Below are 13,430 nucleotides of genomic sequence, written 5' to 3' on the forward strand. Positions count from 1 at the left end.
TAGCCGTAGTCACAGTGAGGAATAATGACCCAGCTCTGCCCAGACCCAAGTGAGATTCAGTAGCTGAGTATATTAATGGGGACTGGGCCAAGTGGTGATTGCTGGTATTTGATGGGATTAGTACTTGCTTGGACTATTAACATATGATGCCCAGAACTAGGAGCAATAGAAAGACTCCAGTTGGCTTAACTGACTGTAGGAAAAGACCCTAAGCTTCACAGAAGCAAGAATATCAAGGAAGGGGAAAACTGTATCCCAGTATGAAAGAAGAAATCTTAGATTTTTGTAAATAAACAAATGCTAGATATATCTTGACACTAGCAGCATAACTAAGTGTGGTCTCAAAACAAAGATACTAGGAGAACCAGCATCCTTGAATGGAGGTGGTTTTAATGTCATAATGAAAAGATGAAGTGTAATTATTCCTTTGTATTGTTGTTAGTGAGACTTGGGGTGTCACAGGCAAATTCTCATCTCTGAGATGCTATACTTTGAAAATTGGATTATGTGTTAATTTCATGTAACTGGACATATTTCTGACCTTTGTTTCACAACATGGATGGTTCATCTTTTGAAAAACATAATCTAAAGTTAAACTTTCAAGTTGGCACTTGTCCTTGAGTTTGAGAATAAAGAGAGGATACTATGCTACAAAGAATCTGCCTTCTTACTACAGGTAAAAATAACTGAATAAAGTGATTCTGCCTCATAATGATTAGCTATTTACTGTAAGATTTATTTTTTTTAAACTCAAGCCTTGAGAAATGAACTATGTTGAGAAATGTAGAGTGCCTATAGAAAGACTTAAAGGGGGTTGGGAATGGCTGATGAAAACAGTTATACTTAAAATAGCGGGTGAGAAGTGGTAACTGAGAACACTAAACTCGACAGCAGGATGTTACCTCTGCTTGAAGCTGTCCTTGATTAGCAGAGAGCCACAAATACTCAAGACACCAGGAGAAGTCATTAATGCGCATTGTTATTTAAAGAGATACTTGAAGAATGGTTAGGAGCCTATAAGCTGCTTAAAACATCTGATAATACTCCCAATAAACCACACAATAACCATTACAAACACTTATCACAAAGACCAGGGCGTTCTCAGGCTGACTCAAAAAGGATCACGCTGGAATTTGGGGATGGGTTCTGTACAGAGAATCTCTTCTGCTGAAAAAGTAATTGGGTACGGTCGACAAGAAAGTATTGGGAAAATATGCAGACAATGTGATGCTATGGGACAAACTACCGAAGGGAGGCCAACTCTAGCGAAGATCTAGAAAATTGTTTAGTGGAAATATATTAGGGGTATTAGTGTGTGCAGGTCCTAATCACAATCTGGATAGAATTCAGAAGTATCCTGAGCCTATATGCAGACTGGAGAAATCCTGGTCCCAGGAATTCACCAATGTACTTGTGTTCTAATCACAAGTCCCGAAACCACAGTTCTTTTCTTTCTTCGTGGTTAGTGTTCCTTCTGTATTTCCTGTAGTTGCAAGGCTGTTAAGCATGCACATTTTTATCTGATCTTTCCTCTTTGCGCCTAATTCCCCATTCAACCCTCCTGAATTTGCCTGTTCTTTCCTGTCCCCTCTGAGGCTCAGAGAACTGTATTTCAGAAGAAAGACAGTGATTCAGAACCAGCAGAATTTGGGAAGCCTTCTAAATCTGTTTTGTGCAGCTTAATCAACACAGAATTTACTAGGGATCCAGGTTTGTAGTGGATTCTGACCCCAGCTGTCACAAAGACTCCACAATCAGTTATTTGCTCTGTGAGATTATTCTGAAACCACTAGATAGATGCTTTAAAGTGAGAGGGACCAAAATCAAGGGCAGACTGAAGGGAGAGATCTGTGCGTTGGAGTAGCAGTCCCTTCCCTTTCCCTTTATTTTGCGGGGCTCACCTTATTGTTCTTCATAAGCTTCTATTTCACAATTTGCTCTAGTTAATATTACACAGATTGGACTTCCCTGGTCTGACACCCTTGGGACCTGGCTGGTCCCAAATAAGAGAATGTGCTGGACCTGCCACCAGCCCACACCTGGTTCTGCTACTGCTACGGCTAGCCTTGGCCTCGCTGCTGCCAGCCGCAACGCCACTGCTGCCAGCCGCAGCTCTGCCCACAGCCCCACTGCCACCGGCTGTGGCTCCAGCCCTGACCAGCCCCAGGCCAAACAAGTCCCTGGTTCCTTGGTAACCAAACAAGATCTACCCAAAGTTAAGTAAGACACCTGGAGTCAATCCAGGCCTGCTAGAATGAGTTGAGATTGGCTCCAGGTGCCCCAATCAACCTACCAAGGGCTGACTGGCACAGGTTACAAAGCCTTCCCATTAGACAATTCAGCAGTGTGCCAGGAGCTGTGGGTGGCACTGTCAGGTACTAGCAGGAAACCCTGCAGATAGAGAGGTGAGGGTCAGGGACAGCCTTGCCCAGGAAACAGTTATCTAGGGCCCAGGGGTCTGAGGGAGGTAAACCTCTGCTAGACAGGGAGAGGCCATCATGGACTCAGATTTTCTCTCTTTCGTCTGTTATCTGATAATAAGAGTGGCTAAATCAGCCGATGGCTTGCCCCTGGGGTTAGAGTGGGAACTGTGGTTAGCCACTGAGGTGAGCCATTAGACATGGAATTATAGGTTTTCCCCCGTAGAGAAAATATTCAGCCTGGAAGTGCAGGACCCATTGTGGAGGAAAAGAAGCTCCGTTGCACTTTCACCAGGACCAGGACTGCACCACCACCCCAGTCATTCTGCAGGATTTCTTTTTAGAAACCATTTTGCCCAAATTAGTATTTTCTGCCCCTGGTTCCCTCCAGTTCAGATACATGTCCCATTGACATATGCACTAAGATTCTGGGATGTTTGAAACTTGGCTGAGTTGCATTCTCTGGGATTACAGGAGCACTCGTAGCAGTGAAGGATAAATATTCTATTGTGAACTCTGTTTCGGGTGCCTGTCTGACTGTGAGCTGTAATCCTGAGCACTTCTCTGAGTGCTTTTCTGTAGCACATGGAGAGCATAGGCATCTCCTCTTTGGACAGTCTTAAGCTACATACAGAGGCATTTCTGAGAGTTAGGCTTGGTCTACACTAGGAGATTAATTTAAAGTTAGGTGACTTAGATCAATTTTTATAACAAAACAGTTTTCGTTACAGAGGTCACTCCATTGATATTAAGGGGTCGTAAGGTTGACTTTTGTACTTCTGTTTTTCACAAGGAGTAACGCCAAATTCGACCTTGCAAGGTCAACACTAGGGTAGTGTAGATGGAGCATTAGTCCTTAATATTCATGTTCCTGTTGATATCTTTATCTGTTATACACACAGGCTATGACTACAGTAGTGAGGGCTTTTTTTTTCCCCCCAAAAAAAGCCAGGGCTCTTTCAAAAAAATCCCACAGAGCATCTACACCCAAAATGCATTCTTTCAATATTAAATCCGGAGAAAGCAGCACTTTTTCCGGTGACCCTCTTCCTCTCCCAGATGAGGAAGAGTGCTTTTTTCCAAAAGATTCCTTCAGAAAAAAACTTTCGTAGACACCCTGGGGGCTCTTTTTTTTGAAAGAGCAATCCTCATGGTGCTGGATTTTTCAATCTCTGGCCCATTCTTTCGAAAGAGTGGGGGGCTGTGTGGACACACTCCATCGAAAGAGCAGGTTGATCTTTTTCTATCCACTTTTTTGTGTGTGGACGTGCTCTTTCAACAGAAGTTCTTCCAGAAAAGCCACAGTGTCAACCTCCACCTGTCTTGCCTTCTAACATAGTGCCGTTTCCACTGTAGAATGAAAAACTGAAATTCTATTTGCTGGTCTCCAAGTGGGTAGTTTTCAACATCTGGGATGGGCTTGACCTTTCATTTACAAATTGACACAGTAAAATTTTCTAGTAAATCTGTCTTGCTGCTACCACTGATAATCATCCATTCTACTAATTCATTGAGGCAGATATTTGAATGAAGGGTAGGCATGATCATTTCTCCTGCAAGAAAACATACCAAAAATATGTAATTTTTTGAAAAACATAAAGCTAAGTCTCTTTAATTATTTATAACCACTGAGGCAGAACACATAAGTAGCTTTCATTTAATCTGATGTGGGTTTTTTTTCAAGTGAGCAAACTGAAATCCCTCTGTGGGAAGTACAGCTTTTATTCAAACACATGATGTTTAGCAGTACACCTGTCAACTTCCCTTTAAAACATTCCAATTGTGCCAATTTCAGTGGCAATCCTGAAAGTGGGTGGTTGTGACTCTCATTGTTCTGATCAGAACCTTGAGCAGTCATATCAGCATTAAGTAATGACACCCTAGAGCTGACAGGCTTCCAAAATCTTTTTTATCTCCCAACCAGTACAAATCTTTATAATTGATCTGCATTGTGGGGCTGGTAATATAGCACTGACTAGCAATTAATGCTAACATTTTAGTTTCATTTCATGCTGTCAAATAATCTTGACACTTTTTTATGTAAAAGATTGTCAGGTATAAAGGCATTTGTCTCATTATGTGTCGATTTGCCACCTCCCCTTCAGATCACTGTCATGAGTGATGCAGGTGAAGCTTTCGCTTCTTTTAACTCTTAACTCAGTGGTTACATGAGAGGAGTTTGGAAAGTTTATGCCTTGAAAAGGAATCAGATCAATTGCCATCAGCTAAAGACACATCAGATGTGTAATGGGTTGTATTCAGCTATGGTCAGAAATGTTTGTTTTTGCACAAACGGGTGGACTTTAAAGGTATGCTCTTTGTTACGATGTGATCTGGAATTGGGATGTGTCAAACCCTGGATTATGCTTGTTGACGTAAAACCCACTAATGTGAAAGGCTCTGTAACAGGCTCACCTGAGCTGTAAAGTGCCTGAAATCTATGCTTTGCCTGTCCCAGGGTCCGTAGCAGGCTTGGAAATTGAGTGGTATTGTCTCAGGTTGGAGTGTGTGGCCAGAATGGCTAGGGAGATGCTGAGTGAGGGCAGTTAAATGGAAGTTTTGTGGCTGACTTCAGTGGAGTCTGATCAGAACCTCCGTTGACGCTCATAAGATGCCTTTGTGGAAATTCACGCTGCTGCCTTGGTGAAACTGCAATGAAGGCTGAAGAGCCATATCTCCCAGAGTGAGACCATATTGCCAGAAGGAATCTCCCTGACACACCCTAAGAAAAAAAGTGAACCATGAAAGGCTGTTGACCCAAATCAGAGGAAAGAACTGCTTTGGTTTGAGGATTTTACCTCATATGAGAACAGTTCTTTAGGCATTTAGGCCGTTTCTGTACAGGCCACTTCCTTTGGAAGTGGCATGCTAATACACGGAGCAAAAGATGCTAATGAGCCGTGGCTGCAAATTCGCTGCACCTCATTAGCATAACGTCATGTGATTTGGAGTCCAGAAGACCATTCTTCCAGACTCCAAAACGCCGTGTAGAAGCACGGCCCCTGGGTGGGCTTCCAGGAAGACGTGCTTCTTCCAGAGGCCCCTTGTTCCTGAAAATTTTTGACAAGAAGGGGCCTCCAAATGAAGGACTTCCTTCTGGAAGCTCCCCCAGGGGCCACACTTCTACACTGAGCCTTCTGTTCTGACAATAGTGTAGTGAGGCAATCAGAGTACCTTAAACTGTTTTTCAAAACTAGGCCAAATTTCTGGTTAGCACCATGGGGTACCACTTCGTGTTGAGAATGCTAGGTCAGCAGGATTGCCTTCAAGGTGTTTTGGATGGGCGTCCCCAAAGAAGTACTTTAGGAAAGGGAGCTATTACGTGGAAGTGGGACTTATTACATGGGAAGTGGAAGTGGGCAAGCAGGACCAGGGGAGAGTCCTTCAAGCTTCCCCAAAGTTCTGCCCAGACAAACTATTTGAAAAATACTCTGGGGTGGGGAGAATAAGTAATACAGGTGGCACCTTCCAGATCTGGTACTCTCTTATCCAGCAACCTCTGTGGTCTGGCAGGTTCCAATGTTATATCAGATGCTTCATGGGGGAATCCAGGTAGATTAGATATACTGTATTTTCATTGTCTAAAAATGAGTTATCTTCTCAAAGAAAGAGATCAGGTTGGTTTGGCACAATCTACCTTTTGTAAAGCTATGTTTTAAATTAGCCCTATTATAATTTACATCTGGGTCCTTTTCTCTTTTGAAACTTGATCCAACACCTTGCCTGCAATTGTGGTCAAACTCATGTGCTTGACGTTTCCTAAATCACTTTTTGTTTTTCCAGTCTTAAAAATAGTATCTATAGTAACCATTTTCCTTTCATTTGATACAACCCTCCTCCCCCACAAGTTTGCAGATCCATTAAAAATCCTTGCTATTGGACTTGTGATTTCATGTGCCACTGCCTTCAGTGATCTTGAACAGAAATTATATAGGCCCCCCAGTTAGCTCCCACTAAACTGTTTGCACTTGACTTCCACCTCAGATGTGGTAATTTCTGTTTCCATTAGCCATCCTGATGCTACCTTTAAACTTCTCGATAACCTTATCAAAAACTATAGCAAAGGATTCGTGTAGGTATTGGGCCATGACTATATTATTTTTTAAATCTCCTTTTGATCCTCAGTATTTAGTGGTTCCACTTCTCTCTTCATTTTCTTGTTTGTTTGAATGGCTAAAGGACCATTTACTTTGCAAGATCCAACTCTGCTTGGCTTTTGGCAGTATGCACTTTGGCACTTTCCAACTTAAGTAGCTTTCTTTCCTGATCTGTCTTATTTTCCATTCCTTGTAGGCTTTTCTGCCTTGAAAAACATGTTTTGAAATGCTTATTCATTCTGTTTTGCCTGCAACCCTTCCCTATGAACTTTTTCCTCTTGCTTGGGATGCAATCTTCAGATTACTTTCTGCAACTTTTAGCTTGAATAATTCCAAGCCACATCCCTATTCAGATCCTTGAGTTCTCCAATGGAGTCTACTTCTGTAACTTCTTCCCTTAAGCTTCCCTTTCTTTTCATACTTTGGCCCTTGTGATATCAAGGGCCTTGGTTGCAGATCTGTTTGTGTTTATCCTTCCATTTACTCTAATTCTTTTAGCTTATCATCACTTGAATATTGACCTCCACATCTGATTCTTCTTTGAAGTCCTTGCTACTGACCAGTACTAAATGTAAAATGGCCTCACTTCTTGTTGGTATAGTTACTGTACAGTGAAAAACAATGTGTCAGCTATCCAATCGAAGAATATCTGGGTCCTACCACTATTAGTAGCCCTTGTCATCCAAACTGTATCTGGGAAATTAAGTCTCCCATAATCATGCAATCTATCCACAGCCAAAATGATATCCAATTTGAATTTTTTCTCTAATTTTTACTGAAATTTTGGTTGGGTTTGGTTTGTCAATCTTTCTTCCTCCCGCCTCCCCCAGCGCCCCCCCCCCCCCCACCCCACCAAACCCCCACCCCCACTACCACCACTTTTGCCATTTTGCAATTAAAAAGAGAGTGGAAAACCCTGAGAACTCCCAAATCCTAAACTGAAAAATAAAAAGCAAAAAATGTCCTGGTGTTTGTTAGAAATGCTTAATGCTTCAAAAGCAAAGGAATCCCTTTTGTTAAACTTTCAGACCCTTTCATGAGAGCGGGAAAAGGTTGGTAACTTCTGACTAGCTGTTGTCTTGAACAATTTGGATTCACTGACAATCCAACAGCGTTTTTTAAAAGAATAAATGTGTTAACCTGGCAGACTTTCTCCTGAGCAAGTTCATTCTGTCAACTCAATCGGAAAAGTTCACCATGTCCTCTGGTGAAGTTGTTTCCCTACACTTTTGATCTCAATGCTGTTACACCATTGTGCTTTCATGCTGTTGAACAAATCAGATTTTTCACACTTCCAGAGTGGCAGAATTGTAGAGGTGGATAAAGAAATAACTTCAGTATGAAGGTCGTCATTTTGGTGCTTTGTTCTTTGCTGAGAAGATTGTCCAATGAGCATCTTTGACAAGATTGCTAGAGTTATAGCTTTTTCAGCATCAACTTCAGGTATAACAGACTATAGAAGTGAGTGTGCTTTGTATAGTGGTTAGAGGGAGACTCTGAATTAATGTGTTTTTATGTATTTTAAAGTCTCTGTAATCTCTTTCCTTTTTACACAAGTGTACCTCCTTTAGAAAAGCCCAAGTGAACTAAATCATACTAGATGGAGTCTAATGAAAGCTTTATTTCTTGCTGTTAAATCATATTATATTTTAAAAGCAAACCCTAGTGCAAAACGTGACTAAAACGGCATGCAATGTAACTGCTTGGAATTCACCATGCTCTCTCACTCTGTAACATGCAAAATGGTACCTCCTTTTAACCATGCTGCTATATAGAGTAAGGATATACTACAGCTTATTACTATTATAGTGTATCCTTCTTAAGAGCAAGGCTCTTTTCTAAGACAATCTTGAGCAAGCATTTATCAGTTTTATTCCTTTAACGACTCAAACTTCTTTCTTCCACAAGATGCTATTTGGTACTTTGGATTTTATGGGTTTAACATTTTTATTAATTTAAGAGGTTTCTACTGAGCAGTAAAATGGCTCAGTATGACAAAAGGAAGCATCATAAATGAATTGGTTTGTCCCCTATCAGAATGTGATCCAGCGATAATTTCATTATTGTGGATGTTTCCCTTCAACTATCTGCAAACTTAAAATGCTAAATAACATCCCCATATCAAATGAACAAAATAAATAAATTTCCCAAATCAGATGTTAAAGATTTCACAAATTGCCTTCAGATTATTGATGCCTCAAATGAATTTTTATTCTTTAAAGCACAATCTTCCTGGAGATAAACAAGATATTTTATTCAAAGGTTTTGTGTGAGCTAGGTCTTCCAGGCAAAAGACAGACAAGCTGCAGAATATTTCGGTACAAAAGCTGGAGCACACAATAATGCAGTTAGAAAGAAATTCATGTATCCAACATTCTGTGGGTTTGCTGTAGAATAGAACTACTACTACTCATATTATCAGTTAGATCACAAAGATTTGACGCAAATACAAGGTGTTCTCATTCCAGAAGTCATGATAGCAGCATTTCAGAAGTTCGTTTTGATCTACAGGGCTGGATTTTTCAAAACCATGCCTCCGCTGACATTCAACAGGATTGAGATGCCAAATTTCCTTAGGCTCTTCCAACAATCCCAGCATAAAGTTCTACATCCTGCAGCATTCTGGCTATCCAAGGGACTTGTGCAGAGGCTGAGAATGACCATGGCTGTTGCTGGCATTGGAAACGCTTGAATCAGCCCAGAAGTTATGAGCTCATCTTATTGCCGTCTCTACTGACGGCGAGACATGTTTAACATTATGTTAGTAACTCGACTCCTCATGATCATTTTGTTATCGCTGTAGGCTGAGGATCTTTAGTCTGGCGTCCTTGAGACCTAACTGATGCTGAAAGAGAGAATTTACTGTTAGAAAACATTTAGGGGTAAATTACAGCTAAATAACAGCACAGAACACTGAGAGCCAGGACGGGTGGCTGTAAACAAACTTTATGGGACCGCAGGAAACTTGGGCACACCCATGATAGGTAGACATCCACCTAACTAAAATCATGCCAGATGACAGATGTTGCTGGACTATCGAGTGCTGGATTAGGGAGGTTCAATCTATACCTAATTTTCTAGGGAAAACAATTCCAATGAGTGGTCCTCAGATTCATTATTTGTATTGCAGTAGTGCCTAGAGGTCAGGGCACTATAATGATAACCACTGTGTAATCATAATTAAGAGATTGACACTACCCAAAGAGCTATGTGTGAGACAGCAGGTGGATGCAGTTAAGAGAGGGGAAGCACAAGCAGCAAGTGAAATGAACCCAGGCAGAGATTTATAGACTGAAGACTAAACGAGAGCATTCTAATCTAGTCTCAGATCTTGCTGTACTGCCTCACACACAGTAATTTCTGCATCAAGCCCATAACTTCTCCTTCAGCTGTAGCTTATCTTTTAGAAAAGTGTCTAGTCTTTAGTCTGTCTTTGTGACAGAGAATCCATTATATATCTTTGTGGCCATGTCTACACTAGCCAAAAACTTCAAAATTGCCATGCAAATGACCATTTCGAAGTTTACTAATGAAGTGCTGAAATACATATTCAGCGCATCATTAGCATGCGGGCGGCGGCAGCACTTTGAAATTGACACAGCTCGCCACCATGCAGCTCATCCAGACAGGGCTCCTTTTTGAAAGGACCCCAGCTACTTCAAAGTCCCCTTATTCCTATGAGCACATGGGAATAAGGGGACTTCGAAGTAGCCGAGGTCCTTTCGAAAAGGAGCCCTGTCTGGACGAGCCACGCGGTGGCGAGCCACGTCAATTTTGAAGTGCTGCGACCGCCCGCATGCTAATGAGGCACTGAATATGTATTTCAGCACTTCATTAGTAAACTTCAAAATGGCCATTTGCATGGCCATTTCGAAGTTTTTGGCTAGTGTAGACATAGCCTGTAAGTTGTTCTGATGGTTAATTATACCCACTAATAAAAAATTAAAACCTTATTTCTAGACAGAATGTATCTAGTTTTCAGTTTCCAGCCATTACAGCTAGTTATCACATTTGCTGCTGTATTAAAGAGTTGTCTACCATCGGAAATCTATTCTCCATGGAGGTAGTTTAAGACAATCACCAAGTCCTCTTAACTTCCTCTTAAATAAATTAAACAGATGAATTTTCTTAAATTTTCTCTAAGTAATACCTGTTTTATGAACGTCAAATCATTCTAATAGCTCACTTTTTGTCTTTTCTGTTTTTTCCACATCGCGTTTGTAATTTTCTGGAAAAACTGCTCACAGCATTCCAGCAATGGTCTCAAATGGTGTGTACAGAAATAAAACCACATCACTTCTTCTATTTAATATTCCTCTGATTAGGTATTCAAGGGGGTTGCTACCCTATTAGCTACAACATCACCCTGGGAGCTTGTTAGCTGGTGTATCTTTTTGCTGTCAAACATTATGTGAATGAATGACATGGACACAGTGGGTTCCAAATAACTGTCTACTAATTATATACAATACACAAGGCCTACCTGCCCATATATGCTGCTACCCTAGCAGGGATCTGATGGATTCTGAAACAGAAGACAATGATGATTACTAAAGACAACTCAAAATATTTAAAGGGATGATTCTCTATACTTGTATGCTATGACCTCTAAGTCCATCTTCTGTGCCACTGAATTCTCAAATGCAGTCTCCCATATTAAAAGTGTCCTACTTTTTTTGTTCCTACCCTTGCAATTTAGCGGGCTTAGAACATATGCAGTTCAAATCCACCCACCTTACCTAGCTATCCAGACTGACCTGTGTTATAGACCTCCCTCCATCATTATTTATCTCTCCACTATGCATCATCTGCAAATTTTACTAGGAATGTTTGTATGTCTTGGAACAGATCTTTGCTAAAGATACTGAGTAATATTGGGCTAGGAACAGCTCCCTGCAGGACATTATTAGAAACTGAATGAGTCTTCATTTACTTTTTGTGACCTATCAGTTAACTAGGTTTTATTCCCTCTTTGGCTGGTATGATTGGGACTTACTTCTCTTTTGAGTTCAACAAAACCCAGATTTCTGAACCGTCAGGGGATGATTCAAGGCTTAGCTCTTTCTGGAAAGAGGAGGATTTCTGGAAAGAGGAGTATGATTAGATTTGCCAAGGTCCGTAACTGTAGTGCAATCGAATTTACTGCAGTTTGGGAGGCAGCAGTAACTGGTCTGAAAAGTTCTGTGCGGTTGTGTAATTATAATGTTTAGTATGAGTACCAAGAATTAAGATAGTCACCTTGAAAATCCAAGTAAATACAGATTGAACCTCTCAAATCCAGCACCCTTGGGACATAACTGGTGCCGAACAAGAGAATTTGCCGGACCACAGGAGGGCATATTGGCTAGCAGCTTTACCAACACTTCTACTGCTTACTAGGCTCTTAGATGACATTTAGGAGTAAATTACAGCTACATAACAGCACAGAACACTGAAAGCCAGGACTGGGGGGGCTGCAAACAAACTTTAAGGGACCACAGGAAACTTAGCCACACCCATTATAAATAGTTATCAAGCTAACTAAAATCATGCTGGATTATAAATGTTGCTAAAAGAGAGAGTTCCAGAAGAGAGGGGTTCAACTGGTACCTATATAAATGTAACCTCTGTGTTACTATCATCTTAAACCCACAACCTCCAGTGAAAAGGCACACATTCAGCAACAGTGGTGGTGGTAGGTGTCTGAAGTTCTTACTAAGCTCCCTGTCAGATGACAGGGTGCAAAGACTAGTAAGGGGGCTGATGGTGCCCACTGATACTGTTTCCACCACTCCACAGAACCAGCCATCTGCTGAAGCACTGGGCGGCGGGAAACCCTGGAATAACAGGTGTGGGGCTATTTTTTCTATTAACATCTTCAATGTAAACCAGTGTACGCCATGTGCTGTGATATGTGGAGATTTATATGTGGAACTGGTCCCAAACAGGTGGGGACCTTATTACTGCAAAATAGCTCTTCTTCTCTTCTATATAGGACCTTAACCTATGCTCATCACTGTGGTATCTGATTGCCATCTGCTAGTGCATTAAGCAAGGTGACTACCATATGTCACAGTGGTTTGTTCTCTCATTCTCTTCCCAGAGAGAAGTATGAACAATGGAGTGTCTTGAGTTGGTAGTGGATTTTGTTATAGTCACTGCTGGGTTTTCTTAATTCAAATATACTTGTTATGTGTTTATATCAGAAAAACAGGCAAAAAATTTGCCTTATGTTTGGCTCAGAAGTTACTAAGGTTGGTCCTTAGCTCCTGGAGAAAGTCATTGCACAGTCTCCAACTACTGCTGGAGAAAGTTCTGGCTCCTGCACAATAGTTTTTTATGATTCTTGTTGAGCGTTTCATTGTGCCAGAGAAACATAGTTGTCTCCCATGATCTTCATGCTGGAGTTTCAGACTTTTTAGGTATGCTGAGGCCAAAACAGGCAGTGCTTTGGAGATCAGGACTGGAGCCATTTCATTTTTTATTAGAAATTCTAAGGAAAACCAGTGCAGACAGTAGAAGTTTGGTGCATTTGCAGTAGCCTTTGTTTCTGAGGAGATGCCCTGCAGCATTCTGTGCTTGTGGAAGTTCCTAAGTGCTAAGGTTTTCATGCTCAGAAAATGCATTGCTGTAATCCAGCCAGGAGGTGAGGAAGGCATGTACAACTGAAGCCCAGTCTTCACGTGTCAGAAGAAGATGCCATCTCCTTACCAACCAGAGAAGGTAGAAAGTGTTTCTCTGGGATGCTGCTGTGTGAGAGCTTGATGTCAGTTGAGAGTCCAAGACTCTCAGGCTGCAGACTGAATTGGCCAAGAGGGGGAGTGAATCCTCCCACTATTGGAGCTTTTCAGCAGGGCTGCAACCTTTTCAAAATCCTTTCCTCTGCCCAAATCATGCCAAATAATTGTGTCTGTGTGTGTGTGTGTGTGTGTGT

Source organism: Carettochelys insculpta, chromosome 7 (assembly GCF_033958435.1).
Source record: "Carettochelys insculpta isolate YL-2023 chromosome 7, ASM3395843v1, whole genome shotgun sequence".
NCBI classification, from domain to species: Eukaryota; Metazoa; Chordata; order Testudines; family Carettochelyidae; genus Carettochelys; species Carettochelys insculpta.